At 39.9% G+C, this 27,365-nt stretch overlaps 1 protein-coding gene across 6 annotated transcripts in view; it reads left to right on the top strand.

Annotated features, from left to right (window-relative positions):
* The window catches only part of RABGAP1L (RAB GTPase activating protein 1 like), a 671,327-nt gene that overhangs the window by 556,835 nt on the left and 87,127 nt on the right, over positions 1-27,365 (top strand). Inside the window, exon 1 of one of the 6 annotated variants that reach the window (XM_043922784.1) lies at positions 24,991-26,249. The exons of 4 other annotated variants lie outside the window; for them this stretch is intronic. The gene's annotated coding sequence lies outside the window, so the exon portion shown is untranslated. Of the gene's footprint in view, positions 1-24,990; positions 26,250-27,365 lie in introns of those variants that run through there. One more of the 6 variants, XM_043922782.1, reaches the window with a different exon arrangement.

Genomic DNA, 27,365 nt, shown 5'->3' on the forward strand with positions numbered 1-27,365 from the left:
AGTTGTGGTTCTTGGGGATCAGAACTGGGCCTAAGGGACAGTATGAGAAGGATGTCTTGCTTCTTGTGTACTTTTATTATTTTATACCATTTGCAAATGTTTCTTACTCAAGTGTGAGGAATTTAGAATACCTTTGTTTCACATTTGGACAAGTTCACAACACCCTTTGGCTTTTGTTTTTTTATTTGCCTTAATTTTTTTGCTAGACAGAATTTCTTTCTTTTTTTTTTTAATATTTATTTATTTATTTGGTTGTGCTGGGTCTTGGTTGAGGTACGTGGGATCTAGTTCCCTGACCAGGGATCGGACCTGGGCCCCCTGCATTGGGACCCCAGAGTTTTAGTCACTGGACTACCAGAGAAGTCCTAGACAGAATTTCTTAAATGCTCTTCAAAGATGTCCCAGCCAAATTCCTGGAATCTGAGGTTGTGATGAGATTTGGTTTCTCTGATAAGATTATGTTATATGTCATAGTTGACCGGAAAATAGGGATATTTTCCTGAATTATTTGAGTGGGCCTGCTCATCATAAGAGCCTCAGATGCAGAGAACTTTCTTTGGCTGATGGCAGAAGGGAAGTCAGGGAGGGAGGAAGTATGAGATGGACTCCATATACAACTGCTGCTTTGAAGATGGAGAGGACCATGGGAGAAGGGAGGCAGGCAGTTTTGAAGAGCTGAGGGCAGCCCTCCAACTGACGGCTGGCAAGGAAATAGGACCTCATCCATACAGCCTCGTCCATAGTTCCACAAGGAACTGTGTTCTGTCAACAACCTGCAAGAGCTTGGAGGCGGATTCTTCCCCAGAGCTCCCAGATGAGAGGCCAGCCCAGTAGGAATCTTGATTTCAGCCTTATGAGAGACCCCAGGCAAAGCCCAGCAGAACCCACCCAAACTCCTGACCTTCAGAGCTGTGAGACAATAGATGGAAGCTGCTTTCAGGGGCTAAGTTTGTGGTAATTTGTTATACAGTAATAGAAAACAAGTAGAGTAAAATTGCATTTTAAAACGTCCATACAGGAATCTGCAAAGATGGTACAGATGAGCCTGTTTGCAGGGCAGGAACAGAGACACAGACGTAGAGAACAGACATGGAGACACGGGGGCGGGGAGCAGGAGAGGGTGGGACGAGTTGAGAGAGTGGCAATGACATGGACACACTCCTAGGTGTAAAATGCATAGTGGGAAGCTCCTGGAGGGAACACAGCTCGGCTCTGTGCTCTGTGATGACCTAGCAGGGTGGGATAGGGGAGTGGGACGGAGGTTCAAGAGGGAGGGGATGTATGTATACATATAGCTGATTCGTGTTGTTGTACAGCCGGAACCAACACAACATTGTAAAGCAATTGTACTCTAATAAAAAAAAATTAAAACTACAGCCTCCGTACCTGTGGGGCTTTATGAGAACTTAGAGGTGGGAGCATCTTTCCTCCTGTCTGGATGTGGCGGGATCATGCAGATCAGCCTCAGAGCCCCCAGCACAGAGACCACATGTAGAGTCGGGCTGCTTGACTCCTGTGAGGTGCCATAAGTAAAACATACTCTGCTGTATTTTCATTATTTTCTCTAACTGTGTTGAAGTCCAATTTTCTTATTATTCTTTTTAATCAGGCACTCAGTGTATAGGATGATAATTTTATTATCTTAATGAAGAGAATAAAATTTTTATAGCTGTCTTGTTCCTCTCTCCCCCCATCCGGATTATAGTCTTGAAAGCAATTTGGGGGGCGTTTCCATTTTAAATAGTCTTTTCTGTTTTCAGTGAAGAAATTGGAATTTTTTTCTTTGGATACTTTAGGAAATTAACTCCTACCTTTCTAGAAACTCTTTGTTTATGTGGCCTGGGTTTTAAATTTGTCACTAGAGCAACTTCTAATCATGAATGTGCAGTCCAATGACACTGTAATGCTTTTTTGACCAGTTTTTCTAGAGTCTTACTTACTTGAGTTGCTCCATGCGTGCTGTGCGCCGTCACTAAGTCATGTCCGACTCTTTGTGACCCCATGGACTGTAGCCAACGAGGCTCCTCTGTCCATGGGACTTTCCAGGCAAGAATACTGGAGTGGGTTGCCGTTTCCTTCTCCAGGAAGTCTTCCCAACTCATGGATCAAGCCTGTGTCTCCTGCTTTGCAGGCAGATTCTTCACTGCTGCGCCACCCAGTTTTGTTCTAATGGCAATTTTACCTGAGACTGAATAAAAATTGTTTACCTTTTAAATTGCCAGACACTAGAAGTTATCTTTCATTTAATTATTTGAGTTTAGTGGTGTGGGAATCAGATATCTTATTTTTATTTAATTTATTGGACTTTCATAAACTTTTGCCTTGAAATGTCAACTCTGAGAACCACAGAAGAGAAGAATATCTGTTCAGGTCTCCAAAGAGCTTAGGAAGATTCTAGATTGCTTTTGTGGTTTCCATCACTTCAGATTCTGAGTAGAAAATACAGTCACAAGCAAGTCAGTGTCAAGAGCCCAGCATGATCAACAGATTCAAAAACACATAGAATGTCTAATTCTGAGTCTTGATGTAATTTCTTTTTGGTCAGTTACGTTGTTCAATTTTTCTTTCCCGGCCCATTTCAGGGGCTTGTCAATAGTGTGCTGAGGTCAGAAAATGCTTCTGCCTCGAATATAACATCTCTGGGCAATGTGTTATAAAAAGATTTATCTATAATAAATGTGAAACCCAGGAGGAAAAATTTAAACAACTGACTTTAATGACTGTACAGGGTGTGCCTAGCAGACAGAACAAACAGTTTCTATTTTGCTTTAATAATGAAATTTCTTTAAAGAAGGTATTTGTCATTTTTAGCAGAAATGTGTTGTTTTTCATAAGGGAATGAAGTTAAATATTTTTGTTTTCTCATGAGATGTTTCTAAAAGGAAGAGAACTGTATTATTGTTAATTCTGTAGTAGATGGAAGCTTTCAGAGCAGCTGCACTAATTATATTAGTGCTCAGTGCCAAAACATATAAAATAACCCTCACTGATGGGTGTCTGAATTATGAAAAGGTAAAAACTTGCATAATAGAAGAACAGCAGGCTCCTCTGTCCATGGGATTTTCCAGGCAAGAGTACCGGAGTGGGTTGCCATTTCCTTCTCCAATTTGAAAGAAAGCAGAGTGCTTTTCTTCAAGTCCAGTAATCTTTTTATCTAATCAAACTACTTTATCTTCTTTATAAACCATACTTTACAGTTACTGATTTAAAAGAAATTCCCTCTAGTGGAAAATCTGATTTCAGCATTGTGCATAATTTAGGGGATCCACACTCCCAGGTCTCAACTCAAAGGCTAGCTTTGCTCCAAAGCCCAAGCCTGGCTCTGGTAGACTGTTTTCAAAGACTCTTGATGATCTCTGCTAAATGTTCATTTAGGAATGGTACAGATCACCCCTAAAATCCTGGTTGACTCGCTCCTGAGGTCGGGGTTTTCCTCTGGCATTTTACTTTCCAAATAATGCTTCTACTAGGCTAAATATAAAAAATTAGTTTGCCATCTGAACCCTCCACCTAATAATATGTGTCAGAGGCATGCTGATAGGTGATGAATTTGCTAGCCCCCAAAGAGAAAGAAACGTGTGGGAATGAGGCTTTGAGAAGTATTGTAAGCTGCACATGGTAAATCCAGCATCCGCACATCATAGTTTGCCTTCAGTAATTTGGACCTCCTCAGCTTTGGGGCAATATTGCATATAAGTGGTATATGATAAGCTTATTTAACAGAGTTCCATCAAGTAAATATAAAAATCTCAATTTTGTTATGATGATAATATTGACCTTACATTTTTGTTTTTATTTTTTGTTCAATGGTTTCAGGAATGAATTGCTTGGTAGGAAATCAAGTAATACACTTTCCAACCTGATATTATGTATATATTGAGGCCAAAGAGTATTGTACAGAGGAGTGCCCTTGTTCATAAAACATTAGGGGTAGAGAGGGTGGAGCCTTTCCATGTTTTAATAGCAAAGACCTCTCATTGTAAAAAGTGAGATTATCCCTTTAGAAACCATATAAATTACTGAAGGGGAAATATGATCAAGAATATGTTTTGGTTAAATAGATGCCAGATGCCCATTTCACTGGATGATTACTATTCTAAATATTTTTCCATTAGCTAGTTTCAGCTCAGGAAATAGATTAGACCCTTAATGGCCTGAGCAACCAGGAAATGCACAATAATTTATGGATTTCACGAGTGAATTTGAAATAAAACTTGTATATTAAACCTTCTGATTGCAATACTCAATGTAAAAATTTTTAATGCTTTTTAAAGTATTCTCTCTTCAGTTCAGTTCAGTCGCTCAGTTGTGTCCGACTCTTTGTGATCCCATGAACCGCAGCATGCCAGGCCTCCCTGTCCATCACCAACTGCCGGAGTCGACCCAAACCCATGTCCATTGAGTCAGTGATGCCATCCAACCATCTCATCCTCTGTCATCCCCTTCTCCTCCTGCCCTCAACCTTTCCCAGCATCAGGGTCTTTTCACATGAGTCAGCTCTCCACATCAGGTGGCCAAAGTATTGGAGTTTCAGCTTCAACATCAGTCCTTCCAATGAACACCCAGGACTGATCTCCTTTAGGATGAACTGGTTGGATCTCCTTGCAGTCCAAGGGACTCTCAAGAGTCTTCTCCAACACCACAGTTCAAAAGCATCAATTCTTTGGTGCTCAGCTTTCTTTATAGTCCAACCCTCACATCCATACATGACTACTGGAAAAACCATAGCCTTGACTTGACTAGCCTTTGTTGACAAAGTAATGTCTCTGCTTTTTAATATGCTGTCTAGCTTGGTCATAACTTTCCTTCCAAGGCGTAAACGTCTTTTAATTTCATGGCTGCAATCACTATCTGCAGTGATTTGGAGCCCCAAAAAATAAAGTCTGTCACTGTTTCCACTGTTTCCCCATCTATTTGCCATTAAGTGATGGAACTGGTTGCCATGATCTTAGTTTTCTGAATGTTGAGCTTTAAGCCAACTTTTTCAGTCTCCTCTTTCACTTTCAAGAGGCTCTTTAATTTAGTTCTTCACTTTCTGCCATAAGGGTGGTATCATCTGCATATCTGAGGTTATTGATATTTCTCCTGGCAATCTTGATTCCAGCTTATGCTTCCTCCAGCCCAGCATTTCTCATGATGCACTCTGCATATAAGTTAAACAAGCAGGGTGACAATATACAGCCTTGGAGTACTCCTTTTCTTATTATCTTTTATCCCAACCCTTTTAAAAGTCTCATATTCTCAGTAAAGAGAAGTTACCTAAAATCATATTTTGAGAAAAGCCTGAGCTTATATTAAGTGCTGGGAGTCAATTCCCGCTGAGCCTAGATCCTGTGTTTTAGTAGTAGAAACTAATTTATTTCTGGTCTAGTGTTGTAAATCTGTAGCAGTCTGACGGGGCAGCCACCATGGGCCATTCTGATGGCCCTATTCAGGCCTAGAGCTTCTCCAGTCCTAAAGGCACTGGAGGAAGCTTATCTTCGCCTTATTTAGCCCTTAGAGTTTAGCTGTGCTCTGTGAAAGACTGGGAGTGAATGTATCCTGAACATAGAACAAAGGCAAGACAGGCTTTGGCTTCCATTAGGGCTCAGGCAGTAAAAGCGTCTGTCTGTAATGTGGGAGATCTGGGTTCGGTCCCTGGGTCCAGAAGACCCCCTGGAGAAGGAAATGGCAACACACTCCAGTACTCTTGCCTGGGAAATCCCATGGACGGAGGAGCCTAGTAGGCTACAGTCCATGGGGTCGCGAAGAGTTGGACACGACTGAGCGACTTCACTTTCACTTTCACTTTTCAGGGCCCTTGCTTAACAGTCAGGAGGGCTGATTCCCACCTTAACTTCACCACTGCATAGCTTTACTGGGGGCCTTTGACATAAGCAGTTGAGTTAGAGGACCCCAGAGGCCCAGTACAGCTCTTACACCGTACGAATCTAAGTTCCACCTGTGATTTCATAGAATCTTGAAGTAAGCATTCTATTCCCCTTCAATAGGCATTGTTTCCTGCACCTGGTAAAGAAAGACACAGGCCCTTGAGATTGAGTGAAAAGAAAGGCTCAAATCAAAGACATTTTAAACAAAATGAGGTTGAAAGGTATTTGTTTATTTTTTATGGGAAATGAGGGATTAATCCATGGATTTTCATTGTGTATAGAAGTTTCTTTCATTGTCTTTCTACAGTATTTTAATAGCCTGAGTTCCTTGAGTTTTTCTTTCCGGTACCCCAGATGTTTAACACTGTCTTCTATATGTAGGAAAAACAATAACTATGTGTTCTCTTGAATTTCGGTAAAGTACAACTTAATAAAGTAAAGTGTAAACTGCCTTTTAGTATTTGCATAATTTTAAGTCAGTTTTTCATGATTGATTGATGCTTATGCAGTGAACCATTTTTATTTGTTTGTACTAACAAGAGCATAGCTTTCATTAAATGGACAGTTCAAGTGAAAAGTTAATTCGTGTTATTGAAATTGAGCAGGAGACTGTGGGGCTCCTGGCCACAGATGCCTTTCTCTGTCCCTTGTTTCTTCTTTGTAAGGTATAGACTCCAGCTTCCATGACCTTCCCTGAGTCCCAAAGGGAAGATTCAAACAGTTGCTAATCAGAGAAGGGAGGGAATGAAGACACAAAGGAGGTGACCACCTGAGGCCAGATCAAAGAAGCCAGAGAAGCTCATCAGGAGAGGTCAGATTAAAGGAGTGCAGGCCCCGCACATACCCTGATACTTATTAGCAACTCTGCCCGTCAATCATTACTATAAAACTCCTCAGGAAAACCTCCCCTTTGGGACACGCAGTTTTAGAGGCATGAGCCTGCTGTGTCCCCCTTTTCCTGGCCAAGCAGTAAATCTGTTCTTTTCTACTTCACCCAAAACACTGTCTCCAAGATTCGATTTGGCACCGGTGCACAGAGGCCAAGTTTTCAGCATCCCTCTTAATTTTAAAATATTATATAACCCTATTCTCATCCATATGCTCTCAGATTAGACTGACCAATTACATATTGGAATACCTGGACCAATTTAATGTACAACTTAAGGGAATTCCTTGAGTCCAGTGGTTGGGACTCCATGCTTTCACTGCCGAGGGCATAGGTTCCATCCCTGGTCGGGAATGGGACCCCACAGGCTACATGGTACGTGCAGCCTAGGAGAAAGAAATGAAATAAAATGCAACTTAAAACTCATACAGAGGCAGCAAAGGTTCACCACTACATTTTACAGGATTTGCTTTTATTTTTCTATTTTATTTCTTATATTTTTAAGTTAAGTACCTTTAGATTAAAAAGCCCCAGGAAAAACATATGAAAAAACCTTTCCAAATTTAAGTTTAGAACACCACACTATTCCTCCAACCCTGCACCCCACCTAATAGCAGCAAATCAAGTTAATCAAGTAGTATCCACCCCATCACCTGATTTTACAGATCTCCACCAGCAGCAGTTTCCCCTTTATGGTATTGTCAGTCAAAAGTTCTTATACCCAACACACAGTGAGACCAGACAAACCAAAATGTCGAAGTTTGGAGCCCAAAAGGTTTATTACAGGGCCAAGTGAAGAGAACGAGTGCTCTTGCTCAAAAAAACCTGAACACTCTGATGGTTTTCAGGGAAAAGTTTTTGTAGGAAAAATTTGGGGTGAGGGCTGCAGGTGTGTGACCTTCTTCTGATCTGTTGGTGATCAGGTAACAGGATGGTGTTGCAGGAATCTTGTACTCATCCTGAAGTTACCATCCTTCACCTGAGTGGGGGCCTTAGTTCCAGCAGAAGAATGCAAAGGTATTGTTATAGATATATCCCTTGAAGACCCTGACACTGGGAAAGATTAAGGGCAGGAGGAGAAGGGGGTGACAGAGGATGAGATGGTTGGATGGCATCAGTGACTCCATGGACTTCAGTTTGAGCAAACTGCTGGAGACAGTGACGGACAGAAAAGCCGGGCGTGCTGCAGTTCATGGGGTTGCAAAGAGACACGACTGAGTGACTGAACCACAGCAACAGTCCTTGATGAGGAACAGAACCCTTCTTTATCAGTGCGCTCTTATTTCTTGACTGCTCCTCCTTTGTGCATTTCCTCTTGCTGGCTCATACAGTAAAGAGTCTGGCTGCAATGCAGGAGACTTGGGTTTGATACCTGGGTTGGGAAGATCCACTGGAGAAGGAAATGGCAAACCACTCCAGTATTCTTGCCTGGAAAATCCCATGGATGGAGGAGCCATGTGTCCATGGAGTTGCAAAGAGTCGTTCGTACATGACTGAGCAACTTCACTTTTAATTAGTAACTGTTTGAATCTGCCCTTTGGAAATGAGAGAAGGTCTAGGAGGCTGAAACCTTTTTCCTACACACAAGAAGTAGTGAACACAGAAAGGGTTTGTACCTCGAGGGGCCCCACAGGCTCCTGCTAGGTTTCAGTAGGAAGCACTGATCTTATCAAAGCTCTATAACTACATCCATCATCTCTCTAGCTCTTGTTCTGTACAGATCCCAGAGGCTGAGGTCTACAGTTAGTCAGACTTAGTTTGCTATACCCTCCCACACTCCACTAAAGACATTACTTTTTTCCCACTTGGCATTGTTTCTTCCTCCTTCTTATGCCACTTTCTCAGTTTCATCTTCCTCTCATTTTTAAGATGTAATTTATTCTTACCTTTTTAGTTGCCTAAGTCCTAGGCTTTGGTTTCCTCATCTTGTTGCAGGAAGGGGGACTCCTTCCGGGACCTGAAATGGGCTCTTATCTAACCCTAAGTAATGAATTATCTGAGGAGACACATGTACTGACAAAGCAAGAGACTTCACTGGGAAGGACTGCCCGGGCCAAGAGCAGCAGGGTGAGGGAAGCCAGGAGAACTGCTCTGCCACATGGCTCGCCGTCTCGGGTATTACGGTGATGGGGTTAGTGTCCAGGTTGTCTCTGATCAGTCACTGTGGCTCAGGTTCTTCCTGGTGGTGCATGTGTCACCCAGCCAAGATGGGCTCCAGCGAGGATGCAGGGAGGTTGGTGGGACTTATGGGCTGGCGTCTCCTCTCTCCCCCTGGCCTTTCCTGAATTATTCCAGTTGTCGGCATTTTGTTATTTCTGTGTTCCTTACCAGGACCTCCTGCTGTAAGATAACTCTTACAAGTGGTTACTCTCATGCCTGGCCAGGGCTGGTGGTTTCAGTCAGTGGGTTCCCTAACAATGTATAAATCAGGAACTAGAGTTATCGTCAGTGCCAATACTCTATGAATTCATAGTGGTATATACTTATGAATAAACAAAATTGTCACCATTTGATGATAAATATATCAACAAATTCAGTTCAGTTCAGTTGCTCAGTTGTGTCCGACTCTTTGTGACCCCATGAACCGCAGCATGCCAGGCCTCCCTGTCCATCACCAACTCCTGGAGTCCACCTAAACCCATGTCCATTGAGTTGGTGATGCCATCCAACCATCTCATCCTCTGTCGTCCCCTTCTCCTCCCGCTCTCAATCTTGCCCAGCATCAGGGTCTTTTCAAATGAGGGTGGGGAGAAAACCTTTCTTCTACCCTCTCACGTTTGGTTTCTTGAAAACTGTGAATTAAACTGACAAAAGTCATATATTTCTTCATTGATGTTAATATTTTTACGTGATTTGGAAACTTCACAGAAAAGAAGTGAAAAACCAAAGAAGCATTTGGACCTGGGGACCACTTGACTTCCCATGGCACTGTGGTAAAGAATCCTCTTGAGAATGCAGGAGACACAAGAGATGAGGGTTCAACCCTTAGTCGGGAAGATCCCTGGAGTTGGAAATGGCAACCCACTCCAGTATTTTTTTTTTTCCCACTCCAGTATTCTTGCCAGGATAATTTCGTGAGCAGAGGAGCCTGGTAGGCTACAATCCATGTGATCACAGAGAGTTGGACACGACTGAGCAATTGAGCATGTATACCCGCAGCACAATAAATTGTGACAAGACAGGAAAAAGGGACTGGGGCTTCTAGGAAAGTGAATTGTGGGAAGATGACTAGAAAATGTGTGAGGAAAGCATGGTAGATAAGGGTTGTAGAGGAGACACCTTTACTAAAGGAAATTTCCTTTGCAAAAGGGAAATGTATGTCCTGCCTTTGAGCTTCCCAGGTGGCACAGTGGAAAAACGTTGCCTGCCAATGCAGGAGGTGTGGGTTGAATCCTTGAAGATCTCCTGGATGAGGAAATGACAACCCACTCCAGCATTATTACCAGGAAAATCCTGTGACAGAGAAGTCTGGTGGGCTACAGTCCATGGGGTCACAAAGAGTCGAACACAGCTGAGCTTGCAGGCACATGCCCTTCTTTTGGGCAGATGGGGGAGGACATGAGCTCCTCCTATGTCTGCTGTTTCTCAGTTGCCTTCAGCTCTAAATAATCCTGAAATCACATCAGCATATTTGGGGTGGTGTATTCTGATCATCTTCAAAAACATAAGAATCTGAAAACCATTCAGAACCTTGTGTCTCTGAAATTCATTAGTTCTACTATAGGGAAGGAATCAATAATTGTCCCTCTATCCTTTGAGGTTCTTGGCTGAGACACCTCCTATAATAAAATTCACAGATTCATGGGATAAAAACAAATAGAAGTTTGATAACATGCATACCTCCCATATACATGGGAGATACCCAGGAAAACAGAGCAACTTCCCGACATTGCTTAAGAAACCATCTTTGATAGCTTTTCCAGCTAAAGACAAAAAATGTTTAGGGGGACAGTCATTTATGGGAGGAAAAGCACAGTAAACAGGGACAAGGTTATTAAGCAGTCTAAGTGCTTACCTTCTCCAGTGATAAGAGTTTCTAGAAATTTAGAATCACCCTTCTCTTTACAAAAGGGTAACTTTTACTTGGTTTTCAGATCTTTTCCTCTGTCTATTTTCTTAAAATTAATAACTCTAAAATAATCATTATGCCAAAGAGGCATTTTTAGGGTGAATATTCTGTTCCCTTTTGCAACTTTATAAAACTGATTGATGACATTGAATAGTACATATTTCAACCTGTAACTAATTAATACTGATATATAAACAGTACCTATAACAATGAGGTACTTATAGGTGATTTTTGATTTCCCAATTTTAAGAATATTTAGTATCAAAATATCAAGTTGTATATATTAAATATGTTTTTGTCAATTATACCTCAGTAAAGCTGAAATACAACCAGTCCATCCTAAAGGAGATCAGTCCTGGGTGTTCATTGGAAGGACTGATGCTGAAGCTGAAACTCCAATACTTTGGCCACCTCATGCGAAGAGTTGACTCATTGGAAAAGACCCTGATGCTGGGAGGGATTGGGGGCAGGAGGAGAAGGGGACGACAGAGGATGAGATGGCTAGATGGCATCACCGACTCGATGGACATGAGTTTGAGTAAACTCCGGGAGTTGGTGATGGACAGGGAGGCCTGGCGTGCTGCGATTCATGGGGTTGCAAAGAGTCAGACACGACTGAGCGACTGAACTGAACTGAACTGAACTGAAGGCTGAAAAACGGGCTTCCCTCGTAGCTCAGTTGGTAAAGAATCTGCCTGCAATACAGGAGACCTGGGTTTGATTCGTCAGTTGGGGAGATCCCCTGGAGCAGGAAATGGCAACCTACTCCAGTATTTTTGCCTCGAGAATCCCATGGACAGAGGAGCCTGGCATGGTGTCGCAAGAGTTGAACACGACTTGGCGACTAAACCACTACCAAGGCTGAAAAACAAAAAGAATATTTTAATGTTCTGGTTGTCATCTCAGAGGCAAAGACTTTGTCAAAGTGAAAGAAAATTTATCACAGCTATGAATCAGTGGCTTATTTTTTGCGATAATTATGAGGCAACATCATTTGAGTTGAAACTATGGAAATTATTTTTGAAAGTTTGATGGTTAGAAGTAAATTTGGGATGAAAAATAATCCTTCTCTTAATTTTCTATGTATCCAGGGTTCCCAACTCAGGTCAGTTTTCACCTCCGGGGGACATTTGGCAATGTTTGGAAAATTTTGTCACAGCCTTAAGGGAGGGGTGCTACTGGTTTCTAGTGTGTAGAGACCAGTAATGTACAAAATATCTTAAAATGAACAGGACAACTCCATGCAGCAAAAAATCATCCATTATACCAAGGTTGTGACTCAGGGTGAGTTCTGCAATTTGATGTGTCTATTCATGTTTCATTCTAGTAGATCTTGAAGATAAAATAATGGTCATTAAAAATGTCACATCTCAGGTGCTTCCCTCATGGTCCAGTGGTTAAGACACTCTGCTTCCACTGCAGGGGACATGAATTTGATCCCTGGTCAAGGATCTAAGATCCCACAGGGTGCAAGGCCAAAAAAATATAAATAAATAGAATAATTTATTTAAAAAAAAAAGAAAGGAAAGAGGCTGTATGAGATTAGATCTTTTACAGTGGATTCTTGAATTTGGTCTGAGGCAATATTATTACTATGGTAAAACAAAAAGAGAAAGCATTTGAAAGATCCTACTAACTGGTACTATGTGTCCCTTCTGAGAAGATTTAAAGACTGAGTAATTATTCTTACATAGATAAGTCTTGTATCCTCAAAGTGGAGTCATGGACTGTTAAGCTAAAGTGGACTCGACCAATCATTTAGTCCAATGCTGTTGCTTTAAAATAAAATAAAAGAAGCTGCGTATCTAAGCTCATACAGTGTTTGGGTTGCAGAGCCAAAACAAGTCATGATTACAATCGAGACACAAGGCACTTCCTTCTCCTCCATGAAGATAGTCATCACATTTGCAGGTTCTTTTCATTGGCTCATTTAAGTTGACCCTCACTAGCCTCTCATCAAGGTTTATTCATTGTGGACTTGAAGAAAACTCAGTGAGGAACTGATTTTGTGAATAAGGGAATTGGCAATTGCAACCCTACAGCATTTACACTATTGCAGCACAATATTAAAAATGGGGAAGGGGAGAAGTGACAATGGTGGGGTAGGGATTTTCCCTTGAATCCTCAAAATGATAGAACTGGAATTCTGCTTACTATCCTCTCTTTCCCAACAATAGTTGGGTTTCTACAGTCATTTTCCCTTCAGTTATTTGTTTCTTTCCTTTTTAAAAAAAGTTTCCATTATTATACCTAACAGATTCAATAGCATTCATCTTTACTCATCCAGTTGCTATAGTGAAAAGGAGAAAGTGATAGTCACTCAGTCGTGTCCAACTGTTTGTGAAACCATGGACTGTACCCCTCCAGGCTCTGCTGTCCATGGAATTCTCTAGGCCAGAATACTGGAGTGGGTTGCCATGCCCTTCTCCCGGGGATCTTCCCCACCCAGGGATTGAACCTGGGTCTCCCGCATGGCAGGCAGGTTCTTTACCAACTGAACCACCAGGGAAGCCAAGATCTGTTTTTTTTTTTTTTTTTTAATTAAAAAAGGTTTTTCCAAAATGGTGACGTTAAAGAACAGAATTTTCAGGGATCTTAACAATTTAAGTAGCATCATGAAGTGGTAGCTTTACTAAAATGCCATGTCACAACCAGATACATTTTTTTTTAAAGTATAAACCAGGTATGTGACATATCTTGAAACTGGGGATTTGAAGAAATATTGTTGGACAAAGAGATCTATAGAGATCACCATTAGTGGTAGTAATTAGAGCATATCCTGATCTAATTTGAGATTTTCAAAATAATTAGGCTGTTGAGTGTAGAGGTCAGTATAATCATCACTGTTTCAATAAAATTAAAATATTAATGTGCTGAAGTAGCATCTCATGTGGTACCAGTGGAAAACAAAGTGTTTAACCATTATTGCAGTAAGCACTAAACCTCTGTTACTGCCTGATTAGCTGGTTAATGTGTTTTCCTTTACACTTTTCAAATGCTGTTTTCTAATTTTTTGTTCAAGTTTTTTTATCCTGAAAACATGCTAATTTCATGTGCTTTAGCCCTACAGAAGAGAATGTTGCTTAGCAACCACCAAAATAACTAATAAGCCTATATCTTGTAAAGCCTTGAAAGACTTATTTGTCTTAAATTTATGTATTTCTTTATTGGGGTGGCTTAGATGGTAAAGAATATGTCCGCAATGTGGGACACCCGAGTTCGATCCCTGGGTCAGGAAGATCCCCTGGCAACCTGCTCCAGTATTCCTGCCTGGGACATTCCATGGACAGAGAAACCTGGTGGGCTACAGTCCATGGGGCTGCAAAGAGCCTGACACAACTGAGTGACTCACACCTTATTGATCATTAAAATCAAGAGGAGGTTTGTTTCACTTTGAATTTCTTCCAACTTCTGCTTTTATTGGTTAATTTATAGATGTTGCATGTTTTGTAACAAAAACAAAACATATGGTATATTTAACATGAATGTCTCTTTTCTCCCATCAACCTCTTAACATTGCCCTGTGTTTATCATTTGCTTTAGTTATTCTTTCCTGATAGGATGGCCTATCAGTGATTCTGCTGACTAAAGAAATGTTTTCTAATTCATTGGATATAGAATTCTACAATATTGGTTTTTAATGCTAAGAAGCTAATATATTAAGTACATTAAGGTTTTAAGAGAGGGAAGTGCTTAAAGATTCAGTTGAAGTGTTGATATTACATATAGTGATTTTATTTTTGGCTATTTGACCCAGAAGTACCCCAGAAGAGTCATCTGAGCTAAGGGCTTAGAGTGGGAGGTGGTGCTGCCATATTCAGTCTCCTGTCAAACTCGTCACTTAGCCTTGGCATGTTCACTTGTCAGAGGTTTAATTCTTCCCACTATGGCATACAGAGCTTTGCCATTGTTATTCAGTTGCCAAGTTGTGTCTGATTCTGTGAGACCTCATAGGCTGTAGCACACCAGTCCTCTACTGTCTCCTGGAGTTTGCTCAAGTCATGTCCATTGAATCAGTGATGCTATCCTACCATCTCATCCTTTGCCACCTCCTTCTCCTTTTGTCTTCAGTCTTTGCCAGCATGAGGGTCTTTTCCAATGAGTTGGCTCTTGGCATCAGGTGGCCAAAGTGTTGGAGCTTCAGCCTCAGCATCAGTCCTGCCAGTGAATATTCAGGGTTGATTTCTTTTAGGATTGACTGGTTTGATCTTCTTGCAGTCCAAGGGACTCTCAGGAGCCTTCTCCTGCACCACAGTTAGAAAGCATCCTGCCATTTTGGTTCACTGATTCCTAAAATATCAATGTTCACTCAGTTTACCTTGATTCATGGACCTAATATTTTAGGTTCCTAGGCAATATTATTCATTACTACATCAGACTTTACTTTCACCACCAATTCACCATCAGATACATCCACAAGTGAGCATGGTTTCTGCTTTGGCCCAGCCTCTTCATTCTTTCTGGAGCTATTTCTCTGCTCTTCTCTGGTAGCATATTGGACACTTTCTGACTTGGGGGAGTTATCTTCTGGTGCCATATCTTTTTTCCTTTCTATACTGTTTATGGGTTTTCGAGGCAAGAATACTCAAGTGGTTTGCTGTTCCCTTCTCGAGTGGACCATATTTTGTCAGAATTATCCACCATGACCTGTCTGTTTTGGGTGGCCCTTCAGAGCATGGCTCATTATTTCATTAAGTTACACAAGGCTATGATCCATGTGATGATTTTGGTTAGCTTTCTGTGATTGTGGTTTTCGTTCTGGAGGCTGTGGGATTGTAGTTCTTGTTTCTTCTGTCTGTCCTCTAATGGATGAGAATAATAGGCTTATGCAAGCTTTCTGATGCAAGGGACTAGCTGTGGGGAAAACTGGGGCTTGCTTTGGTGGGCAGGGCCATGCTCAGTAAATATTTAATCCGGTTTTCAGCTGCTGGGTAGGGCTGTGGTCCCTCCCTGTTAGTTGTTTGGCCTATGAAGGCCCTTTCATGGTGTCTGCAGGCTTTTGGATAGGGCTAAAGGCAACCTCCAGGAAGACTTGTGCCAACCTGTGCTTCCCAGGACTGCTGCTGCCAGTGCCCGTGTCCCCTCAGCAGGCCACTGCTGACTCACACTTCCTCAGAAGGCCCTCAGACACTCACAGATATGGCTCAGTCTCTTGAGGGGTCACAATGATATAAATACATATCAAATAAAATGCGTATGTGCCAGAGTCAAATAGTTTAGGACAAAATGATCTTTTAAGAGAGGTACGTGTGAGAGAGTGACTTCCAGGTGGCGACAGTGGTAAAGAAGCCTCCTGCCAGTGCAGGAGACGTAAGAGCTGCAGCTTTGCTCCCTGTGTCGGGAAGATGCCCTGGAGAAGGAAGTGGCACCTCACTCCAGTATTCTTACCTGGAGAATCCCAGGGACAGAGGAGCCCGACAGGCTACAGTCCATAGGGTCACAAAGAGTTAGACACGACTACAGCGACTTAGCTATGTTTGAGAGAGAGAGAGACAAAGAGAAAAATGAAGATAGATAATGTTGAGAAGAGTGGTGAGGAGAATAAGAAAATGTTATGGTTGAAGTTTAAAAACTCTTTGAACCTTAACATGTTAGTTTTAAGACCAGGTTACTATTCAGTTTTTCCAGAGGAAAAGAAAAAAAATTTACAAGATCACTAATAGTGACTAAAATAGTTAATAAAAGTAGACACTTATTAATGTTTCAGTTCTGTTTTTCCAAGCACAGATAATGGGCAATTTCTTTTATCCTTTATAAAGTTTAATGCCAGAACTCTTTGCTTAACATGAAGTTTATTTAGCCTGCTTTATGAACCAGTTTTCTTGTAAACTCTATTTTAGGCAGCTCTCCTTTATATGTGGGAATAGAAAACTGAAAATTGGATAGACATTTTATAACTGAAATTTATATAAAATGAAACTTGTATTTATTTTAACTCTTAATTTTAACTTATTCCCATAGCCTAGTTATTTTGATATAGATGATAAAAAATAACACCCACCAGTTAAAGTCACTAATTAGAGTTTTTCCCTCTTTCCCTGTTTTTGCACTCCTTGAAAGAGAAATAGAAGTAGTGAAATAACAACTAGTTGGCCATTAGAAGAAGCAAAAGACATTATATACATAAGTTAAAGTTGTTCACGAGCCACTAAAAAATATTTGTATCCAGTTTTACAATCTGACCATTTATTCAGATTTGCTTGTATAGAAACATAATTTCAGCTAGTTAATTTTTTGTTTCACCATTATCTCAATTTTAGTTAAACGTTGGTCTAAATATATGTCATAATCTCATATTGCACAATTAAAATTCTCCCTAAATGTATGCTAAGTTTAATATAAAACAACAATTCCATAGCAGTTTTGAATATTTAAAATTTGTATTTAAGAACACACTGAGGATTTTAATACAGGATAATAAGGACAACATAATAAGGAATGTGGGCTTCCCAGAAGGCACAATGGCCAACGCAGGAGACTCAGGAGAGGCGAACTTGACCCCTGGGTCAGAAAGATCCCCTGGAGTAGGAAATGGCAACCCACTCCAGTATTCTTGCCTGGAAAATTCCATGGACAGAGAAGCCTGGACAGAGAAGAAGTCCATGGGGTCACAGAGAGTCGGACACAACTGAGCAACTGAGCATGCATGCGATAAGGAATGCATAAGCCAGAAATTCTAGAAATTAATGGCTGCTTATTTTGCCTCTGTTTCTTTATGTATCAAGTTAACTAGTAAACTACTTAACCTAGTTAAACTAGGCCTTCCTCACCTAGATATATGAAGCTTTACTTAGATCTCAGTAAGCACTTAAAATAAGGAAGATGTTTTGCAGAATATGTATATCCTTAGGCCTGAAGATGGTTATCATATTAGAATCAGTGACTGAAAATAAAACCTTTAAGTCAGCTATGCAGGTCCTAATATTCCCTCTTAACTTTCTGCTTAGTTTGAAGAGGAATTAAAGCATAAGGATTTTAGCTATTTTTATGATCTTTATGATTTTAGAGAGAGAGTCTCTATGATGACACTTGCTAACACTTTTTAAGCCTGAAATGATCACTTTTTGGGAAAAAAATTTTAGATGGAATATAAAAAGTAAATTCTTATCAAAATGAATAAAATTAGAATGCTTTGGGCATTGCCACTGCTGCTACTTAACGACTACTGTTAAAAAATTATCAATACCTTTTTATTATTTTACTGTCAGCCAATTAAGCAATTCACTGTTGCTCTCAACACAAAGGAAAAGCTAATTTTTAATGTCATAAAAGCCACCATTGACAGTTCAAAGAATGCTGTCTCCATTCACATGGTGTTTTCTGTTGCAGCAGATTCTTAGTGTGCGCATGGCCGTTGTCAGTAGTTTGCCTCCAGTCTTTTCTTTTTCTTTAATTTGCAAATGCCTAGTAAGTAATATTATTAGATGCAATGAGTTTTTAGTTCATCTTTTCAATATACAGTGATTTAATATTAAAAACAAAATATTTAAAACATTTAATATAATATTTAAAACAGAAGAGAAGAGAAATACAGAATCTCGCTTTAGAAATTTTAAAGTTTCTATTTCAGGATCTCCAAGTTGAACCATTTTTCTTCTCAGTTAAATTCATGTTATGAAGAACTTGTTGTAGCGTGGAGAAAAAAACAAAAAACAGGGAAAAAAAAAAACAACATCCAGAGCCTTTGTAATCATGTATATCAGTTTTAATCATGGTTCTGATTTATTACTGGTAAGACCTCAAATAAACTCTTAAGGCAGTGGTTTCCTCTTCTGTAAATTGGGGATAACAAAACCAGTTGAATAGTATTGCTGTTAAAACTGAAAGAAATACAAAATAGTTAAAGCTCCCCCGCCCCCCACGTCCCCCACCCCGCTGCCGGCACAGCAACTGTTAAATATGTGTTATTTTTCCTCTCCTTCCCACCTTCACCCCTAATCAAATTCAGTTGATATCTTTGAACGGAAGTAGATTACAGGTTTATTGGTCAGTTCTAAGCTTCTGGATAAGCTGTTACTCTAAACTATTGCATAGGATATTTCTTTTGACTCTAAGATACAAATGAATGCTGGAAAATCTTATTATAATACAATTATGAAGAAGGATTATGTATTTGCACATGATAGCCCATTGTAACTGTTTTCTTGATCAGGTTTTAACAGATGGATATCGTTATACAACAAATGCTCTCTTTGTTCCCTGTTCTTGTCACAATTGCTCAATTTAATAAAAGGTAATTGATTAGGCTCTGTTTGCACTGTAGTCAGGAAACTGGAGAGGGAAGCTAACTGTGAGAGATCCCCTGCCACCCCATTATCAATCTTTTACCTCCACTAAACTGCTTCAATTATTTCTGACAGAAGGATTTGTGTAAATTACCAAATCACTCCCAAACAAAGCAACATCTAGAAAGATTAATTGCGTTGGGAAAACAGGTACAGGATTGGAGTTGTGTGACACTTTTTATTTCTCCCTCCTGAATTTTTTATTAATTGGACCAAAAAAACAGAAATAGAGGTACTGACTGCCCTCATACACTGAGAACAGCCCCCACCTCATTTCTAAAGGTTATATTCCATCTTCTTCTCCATTTTTGACAGATGATCTTACCCCTCCAAGCTTTTCTCTCTCTCTCTCTCTTTTTTTTTTTTTGGCCACGTGGTATGATTTGCAGAATTTCAATTCCCTGACTAGAGATTAAACCCAGGCCATACAAGAGAAAGTGCTGAATCCTAACCACTAGACCACCAGGGAACTCCCCATCATTTTTACTAATGTTGATAATAATAGCAACTATCACTAATCAGATACTTTATGGAGCCTGGCAGCTTAGTAAGGACTTTTATATGCATTGTCTTAGTCCTCATAACATCGGTACTATTATCATTTTCTCATTTTGTGGATGAGAAGACCAGTAGTGAGACAGCCTGTGGAACTTGCTCATGGTCAAAAAGCTAGTATGTGACCAAAAAAAGTGGAGGCTAGAAAGACAAAAACCCTGTAGTCTACACAGTCTGCCCTTGGCCTGCATACCTTCTATTCCAAATTTGTTGAGCTGAGGTTAGAAACCTACCACAGGCTGATTCAAAACTGCCTTTGAAACCTTCTCTCCTACTGTATCTAAGTATCAGTTCACCACTCTGACCAGGCTAATTTTATTTTTTCTCTTAAAAAAATTACTTCACTTATGAAAACTAATCCATTCTTTTTTCCCATGAAGACTTTCCTGTCTGCAGAAGGACTTAATTCTATTACAATCCTAATATGACTTGACAAATACAGTGCATTGTCTTGTGTAACCTGAAGTGTGTGAGTGTGAAGGAGATCCCGGCGTGGGAGGAGCAATGGTGTCTGGCTCAAGGCTGATTCTCTCTGCATGTTTGCTTACTTCCCCTGTCGTACTTTAGTCATGAAGGGCACTCACTTTGCAGCCAGACAGACTGGTTTTGGAATCCCGTCGATTCCATTTCTGACTGTTGAGAACGGAGTCAAATCCCTAAACTTGTCCACACTTTAGTTGCTTCGTCTATAAAGCAAGGATATTTGTAGTGCCTAGCTCACTGACTTATGTGAAGATTAAATGAGAGTCTGTGTCTAGGGCAGAGTGAGTACTTATTAAACACTAGCTGTTACAGAAGAATTTTAGTGTAAGCTGTTGTTCTTCAGTCGCTCAGTCGTGTCTGACTCTTGGCAACCCCGTGGACGGCAGCACACCGGGCTTCCCCGTCCTTCACCATCTCCCACAGCTTGCTCAAACTCAGGCGCGTTGGTTCAGCGATGCCATCCAATCATCTCGTCCTCTGTCGTCCCCTTCTCCTCCAGTCATTATTATAACTAGTTATATTTTACTATATTACAAATCTATAAGCCCATCTCATGCACGTTGTAGGCATTCTGTAAATGCTGTTTTTATTTTTATTGATATAATTCACGTACCATGAAATTCTTCCAGTTTTAACTGCAGAATTTTAGCCAAGTCCACGGCTTCACGCTTCAGTGTATTACCGACTACAGGGACCTGAGGGCTCATTGGAAGGGAGTTATCCAGGTTGGGTCAGCAACCCTACAGGAAGAACTTGAGACAAATGAACACTTGAATGAAAAGGAGCTTACAGTTCATTGTTCCCTAAACCTACCTTCTGACCTTGTGAAAAAAAGGAATCTGAAACATACTCCATGTGGAATGGTTTGATTTAGTGGTCCGTAAAACTTTTAAAAAGTTACTCAAATGCTTTAGAAATTAAGGTGAAAGTATTTGTAATTACAATTCAGTTGTATATTCTGCTCAAAATGAGACAAGATGCAGCATTACTCGTATTCCTGGATTGTGTTTGAAACCATTCTCACTCAGGGTGATATTAATAGCAAATAGCAGTGAATGTGTTCAGTTCAGTTCAGTTGTTTAGTTGTGCCCGACTCTTTGCAACCCCATGGACTGCAGCACACTTCCCTGTCCCATCACCAACTCCCAGAACTTACTCAGACTCATGTCCATCGAGTCAGTGATGCCATCCAACCATCTCATCCTCTGTCGTCCCCTTCTCCCCCTGCCTTCAATCTTTCCCAGCATCAGGGTCTCTTCCAGTGAGTCAGTTCTTTGCATCAGGTGGCCAAAGTATTGGAGTTTCAGCTTTAGAATCAGTCCTTCCAATGAACATTCAGGACTGATTTCCTTTAGGATTGATTGGTTTGATCTCCTTGCAGACCAAGGGACTCTCAAGAGTCTTCTCCAACATCACAGTTCAAAAGCATCAGTTCTTTAGCACTCAACTTTCTTTGTAGTCCAACTCTCACATCCATACATGACTACTGGAAAAACCATAGCTTTGACTAGATGGACCTTTATTGGCAAAGAAATGTCTCTGCATTTTAATATGCTGTCTAAGTTGTTCATAGCTTTTCTTCCAAGGAGCAAGTGTCTTTTAATTTCATGGCTGCAGTCACCATCTGCAGTGATTTTGGAGCCCTAAAGAATAAAATTCTGCCACTGTTTCTGCTGTTTCCTCATCTATTTGCCATGAAGTGATGGGACTGGATGCCATGATCTTAGTTTTCTAAGTGTTGAGTTTTAGGCCAATTTTTTTCACTCTCCTCTTTCATCAAGAGGCTCTTTGGTTCTTCTTCGCTTTCTGCCATAAGTGTGGTGTCACCTGCATACCTGAGGTTATTGATATTTCTCCTGGCAATCTTGATTCCAGCCCAGCATTTCTCATGATGAACTCTACATATAAGTTAAATAAGCAGAGTGACAATATACAGCCTTGACATACTTCTTTCCAAATTTGGAACCAGTCTGTTGTTCCATGTCTACTTCTAACTGTTGCTTCTTGACCTGCCTACAGATTTCTCAGGAGGCAGGTCAGGTGGTCTGGTATTCTTATCTCTTTAAGAATTTTCCATAGTTTGGTGTGATCCACACACCAGTCAAAGGCTTTGGCATAGTTAATAAAGCAGAAGTAGATGTTTTTTGGAACTCTTTTGCTTTTTCGATGATCCAGCGGATGTTGGCAATTTGATCTCTGGTTCCTCTGCCTTTTCTCTATCCAGCTTGAACATCTGCAAGTTTATGGTTCACATACTGCTGAAGCCTGGCTTGGAGAATTTTGAGCATTACTTTGCTAGTGTGCTACTTTGCTACAATTACCACACAGTTGCTCTCATGTCAAACGCTAGCAAAGTAATGCTCAAAATCTCTAAGCCAGGCTTCAACAGTGAATGCTTAGGAGCACTTGAAATATTTATTTTGGTTAGGTAAAATTTAAGTGAATATGTTGTGTTAAGAAAGAAAATTCAAGTGAGTAAATTTTAAAGATCTCACTGGCTTTATTCAACAATTCATGCATTGGAAGCAGCCAGTCTAGCAGATAGAATGGCACTCTGAGGAGTTGTACTTTTATAGGCAGAACGGAGCAGAACCAAGAAAGTTAAACTGGACAAAAAAGTGGAGTGGTTATGGGGAGATCACTTTCCCTTAGGGGAAATTCACCTGCTGTATCAGGCAGATTACCTAACTAGTGCTGGTCAGGTGATTCCTGGTTTAAGATTTCATTTCTGGAAGAGGAGAAACTGTAGCAGTCTTTGGTGACATGGGGCTTTCGCATAAGGAACTCCATGTTGGACCTGTTGTCTTGTTTTTGATAGTTAGCTGTGGGTTTTAGAGTTACAAATGTGGTAGAAAGCTGACTTGTTAGAGCTTGCAGCTACTCTTTCATAGTCTGGAATGTACCTCCCCTTCATTCTTTGCAGTGAGATGCAAATGAAAGGAGTAAGATACCCAGTATAACTGTTAAGCAAGTATTTGTGTCCCCCTGGTTTTTGTTTTCTTAGTTTAACTCTAGGGATTTTTTTTTTTTTTTAAATAATCTGTGTTTTCTGAGGTTTTGAATTTGCCTAGCAATTACTGGCAAAGATAAGAAAGATAATGAGCTAAACGGTTGGAATTTGACACAAGAATAATGGTTTTCTTTATTTACATTCGCATGATTTTGAAAAGAACCAAGATTTCTTTAATTTATCTTCTACTTCTTTTTTTTCCCTTTGTAAAACTCAGTATGTTACTGGACTATTCTGAAATCCAAAATCTTCTGAGAAGTTTTCTTCTATTGATATTTCTATGGTTTCTCTCTCATTTTATCTCTTGTTCCTCCACTGAGAGCACTTGGGTTTTAGTAATGTGCACACCTACATGTAAAGAGAAACCTCCTTGGAATATTGCTTTTCTGTGATTAAGAAAGAGTAGAATTTTGTCTTTCTTAGAGTTCTTTATCTCTATGTCAATACCATGAACGTTTTGCGACAGTCCGTTAAAACTGAGCTGTGTATACTCTATGAATATTTATATATTTTCATGAATATTTATATTGAATTGAATCTATTATATTATTAATTGAATCTATAAAGATGTTACTGAATGATTAGACGAACCCCTGGGGAAGAAAAAAATGGTCTCTACCAGGCTTTGTCAGTATGTGGTGGGGGCACAGGAGACCTTTCTGTCCTCTAGGCCATATTTCTGTCATGGTGGTTTTGTCTTCTGTCTTATCCTGATTTTATGGCTGTTGTGATGAGAATGTTCTACAGGTAGAACCTGAGGCATGGGAAAAAGGGTCTCTAAAGCCACTCTTGTGAGGTGAGATAATTTTTTAATGATGTGTGTTCATTTTTTAAATGTATTTGCTGCTTTGATCGTGGATGACAAAATACTGCTCCCATGATTAAACTACTTTACTTTGCTGCATTTGGGGAGAACACAGAAATAGAAAATGTTCACATCTTATTCAGGCTTCTCTTGATTTTTATTTTGGCTTTTACTAAATTTAACTCTTGAGAATAGATGTTCTCTGAAGGCCAGGAATGGTTTATTAGACTCACGCTCATTTAGTATGACCCAGGTATATTTGTGTTAAATAGGAATAATCCCAGAAGAATAGCCTTTGGAACACAATCAGCTAATAGAGTAAAATCTGTGTAAAAAAATTTTAAAAACAGCATTCAAAAATCATTAGAGATATTTATTAATATTTGTTAATTTTTTTTATCTTATTGAGATCTAGAAGCCTTTTGAAAATTATTTTGTAGCCAGTTTGGCTTCTGAATAGAAAGACTGTAAAGAGTAACTAATAAAAAGTGCAACAACTGTCACCAAATCTTTTAAAAGCAAAAGAGTTGATGTTAGAAAATCCAATTTAGGGTACAAAGTAGACAGCATTTGTTGGGACACATTATAGCAACCGTGGGGGGTACTTTCCTAACATCTGGGATTAATGTTACCCTTTGTGATTCATCCTGATAGAGATTAAAAAGGTATTCTCACCTTCAAATCCTCCAATAAGCCTATTTAGTGGAGCGGAAAAGGACACACTGCTTTTGACTCTTTCTGAGCACACAGGAAAACCTCTCATCTATTCCGTCCCTCTCAATTTACATGACCACGAGGAAATTGAAACCTTGGGAGGTTAAGTGACTTGCTCTGGGACAGACAGCTAGCTTGTTCCTGCTGGAACTGGAGCCCCTCTATTGGTTACCACAAATGCTTTATTTTCTGCTGCCCATTTAATACACAATCCTCTCCTGGTGAATTTTAGCAGCAACTCGTGCTGTCGGCAGTACACGCCTTGATTGCAGGTAATTCCCCGCCCCCCCCCCCCCATACCTTTCTTTCAGTGGCTCTGAATGGTGTGAAGTCAGTGACTGCAGAAGCTCAGGTGGGAACCATCCGGGGAGACCCGTGGGTCCAGTTCCCTGGGGAAAAGGCAAACGAGTCAGAAAGATGTCTTACAAGGCAGTGAAGTACTGCATGTAAACATGACTGTGTACAATGACTCCTGAAGTCTGGAAGGGGGGTAATAGCTGTTTATTTCTGAGACTGGAGAAAAGAATCTTTAGGAAAAGAGAAATAGGTAGTATAAAGACAGTTTTTTAAAGAATAGATCATTGGTTTGCTAAAAAAATTTTTTTTTAATTGAGGGATAATTGCTTTACAGAATTTTGTTTTCTGGCAAACATCAACATGAATCAGCCATAGAAGTATGCTTTTTTGGGGGGACCACAGATATACATTTAACTGTATGAAAAAGGGACATTAAAATTTTTGTTTCCCAGACTGTAAAATCTGGAGGAATATTTAAGGGTGACAGAAAAATGAAGGATACATACAAAATTTACGGAGCCCTTGTTCTAGGAAGCGTATGCAGTGTGGCTACTAGAGAAGACTTCTTGGATTGAGACAGAAACTGTTACGGATAATTCTAAGGCACTCTGGCTAATTGGAACAGTCTTTTGAAGATAATAAATCAGGAGCTTTGTAAAAATACCTAATTGTTTAACTAACAACCCACGTGGAGCTCTAAAAGGACTTAATTATTTGAAGTGGTTAGCTTTTTTGTCATTTTAAAACCGTCTTTACAGCCTTTGATTATGTTTCTAAAAGTGTTTTGCACTCCTATAGCCCTACTGCCTTAAAAGTTTTATGACTTTGTAACACAGCACCTAAAACTATTTAATACGTTTTCCCTGGTTCTTTCTTTCTTTTTTTTTTTTTTTCTTGGTTATGAGTGTTCTTAACCAAGAAGATTACCTATTGTTAAACTGAATGTGTTCTCCCAGGCTGCACAGGCAACTGCTCAAATGCGGTCATAATTCTTGTTTGCCCCTGGGCGGTTGCCAGCAGGGAATAAGGCATTATGGGAAGTGGTTTCTTTACCTTCCACAACAGGTGTCTTTGTCAGCGCACCTGATTCAGATATCAGTGTGGAAGCACTGAGTCACTGAAGCCAAGGAAAATATGAAAGCCAGAGGAATTGCTTTCACAGCTAGAAAGTGGTCCTGCGAGATAAATCGGAAGCCTTCTGGTGCTAGTGAATGCACGAGAGGAGTCCCAGTATCTTTTCAAGTACTTCTGAAAAGATAAAAAGGAATTAAAAAGGTATGAACTGCCTGACGCTTTAGAATACCTCATCTCCTGATGACCATTTAATCTTTACCGGGTTAGTCAGTGTTGAGTGCGGGAAGAATTTTTAAGAAAAATAATGCTTAAAATGCACAAGTGCCTTGTAGGGGGAAAAAAAATGAAGTGAAAATGCTTTACCAGCTCCAGCGTGGGTCAAACACAGTTTGAAGCTGTTTTAATCTTGAGGATTTATTTAAAGTATTGCATTTTCGGTTTAAAATAAGCCTATTAGTCTTGCTTCTGTTTCCTGGCAGTAAGGTGTTTCCCCACTTCTGTGTGTGTGTGTGTGTGTGTGTTGTGTGCATGTGTTTGTAATCCAGAATGCTCTGGTAGTTGCAAAACTCTTCTAATCACATTTAAATAGAACAGGGTACTATTTAAGTAATCATGTTCATCTAGGTGGAAATACTTTGGAAAGACAAGGAAAAATAGGCACTAGAAATTTCATTCCAAGTCTTGTTTTCTGAAAAACAAGCAAACTAAAAAACATAATACAACTATGGGTAATTAGGACTAAACATTTGATTAAAGATAAACATTCCCAGTTTATTTCTAATTCTAACAAATATTTCTCATAGTATTGCACTGTCATACTCTGGAAAAAGCAGAGAAGATAATAGCTTAATTAGAAATACTGGCAAAACAACTTCGGGAGGAGCTTTATCTGCCCTCCTCCCTTTTTATTTGCTTAATACTTTCCCCATGGAATTAGCCTCCATTATATTTCCTGGTGATTTAGGCAACCTTGTAATGATAATATGGTCAGTTTTCACATTTCTCATCAGGGCACATTGAGGTTCATTTACTGTCTTCAGCTGTACTTAAAAAGACGCTTCTCATAGCTAAGGCACCAGTAGTAGTTCATTACTATCTGCTGATTTGGGTAATTAAAAGAAATCTCTAAGCTTAAAAATAGACAAAGAGAACTTGTATCATGGGAGAATAATAATCAGTTTAGAAATGACAACCTTGTGTTGTTTTCAGAATAACAGCGGAAAACTAAATTCTCTGAAAAATCAAGAATTCTGTTTAACATATTTGTTGTTTTTTTAATGGGAGAAGAGGAAATGGTTATTAACTGATAATTGCAGT

This window comes from Cervus elaphus, chromosome 14, assembly GCF_910594005.1.
Source record: "Cervus elaphus chromosome 14, mCerEla1.1, whole genome shotgun sequence".
NCBI classification, from domain to species: domain Eukaryota; kingdom Metazoa; phylum Chordata; class Mammalia; order Artiodactyla; family Cervidae; genus Cervus; species Cervus elaphus.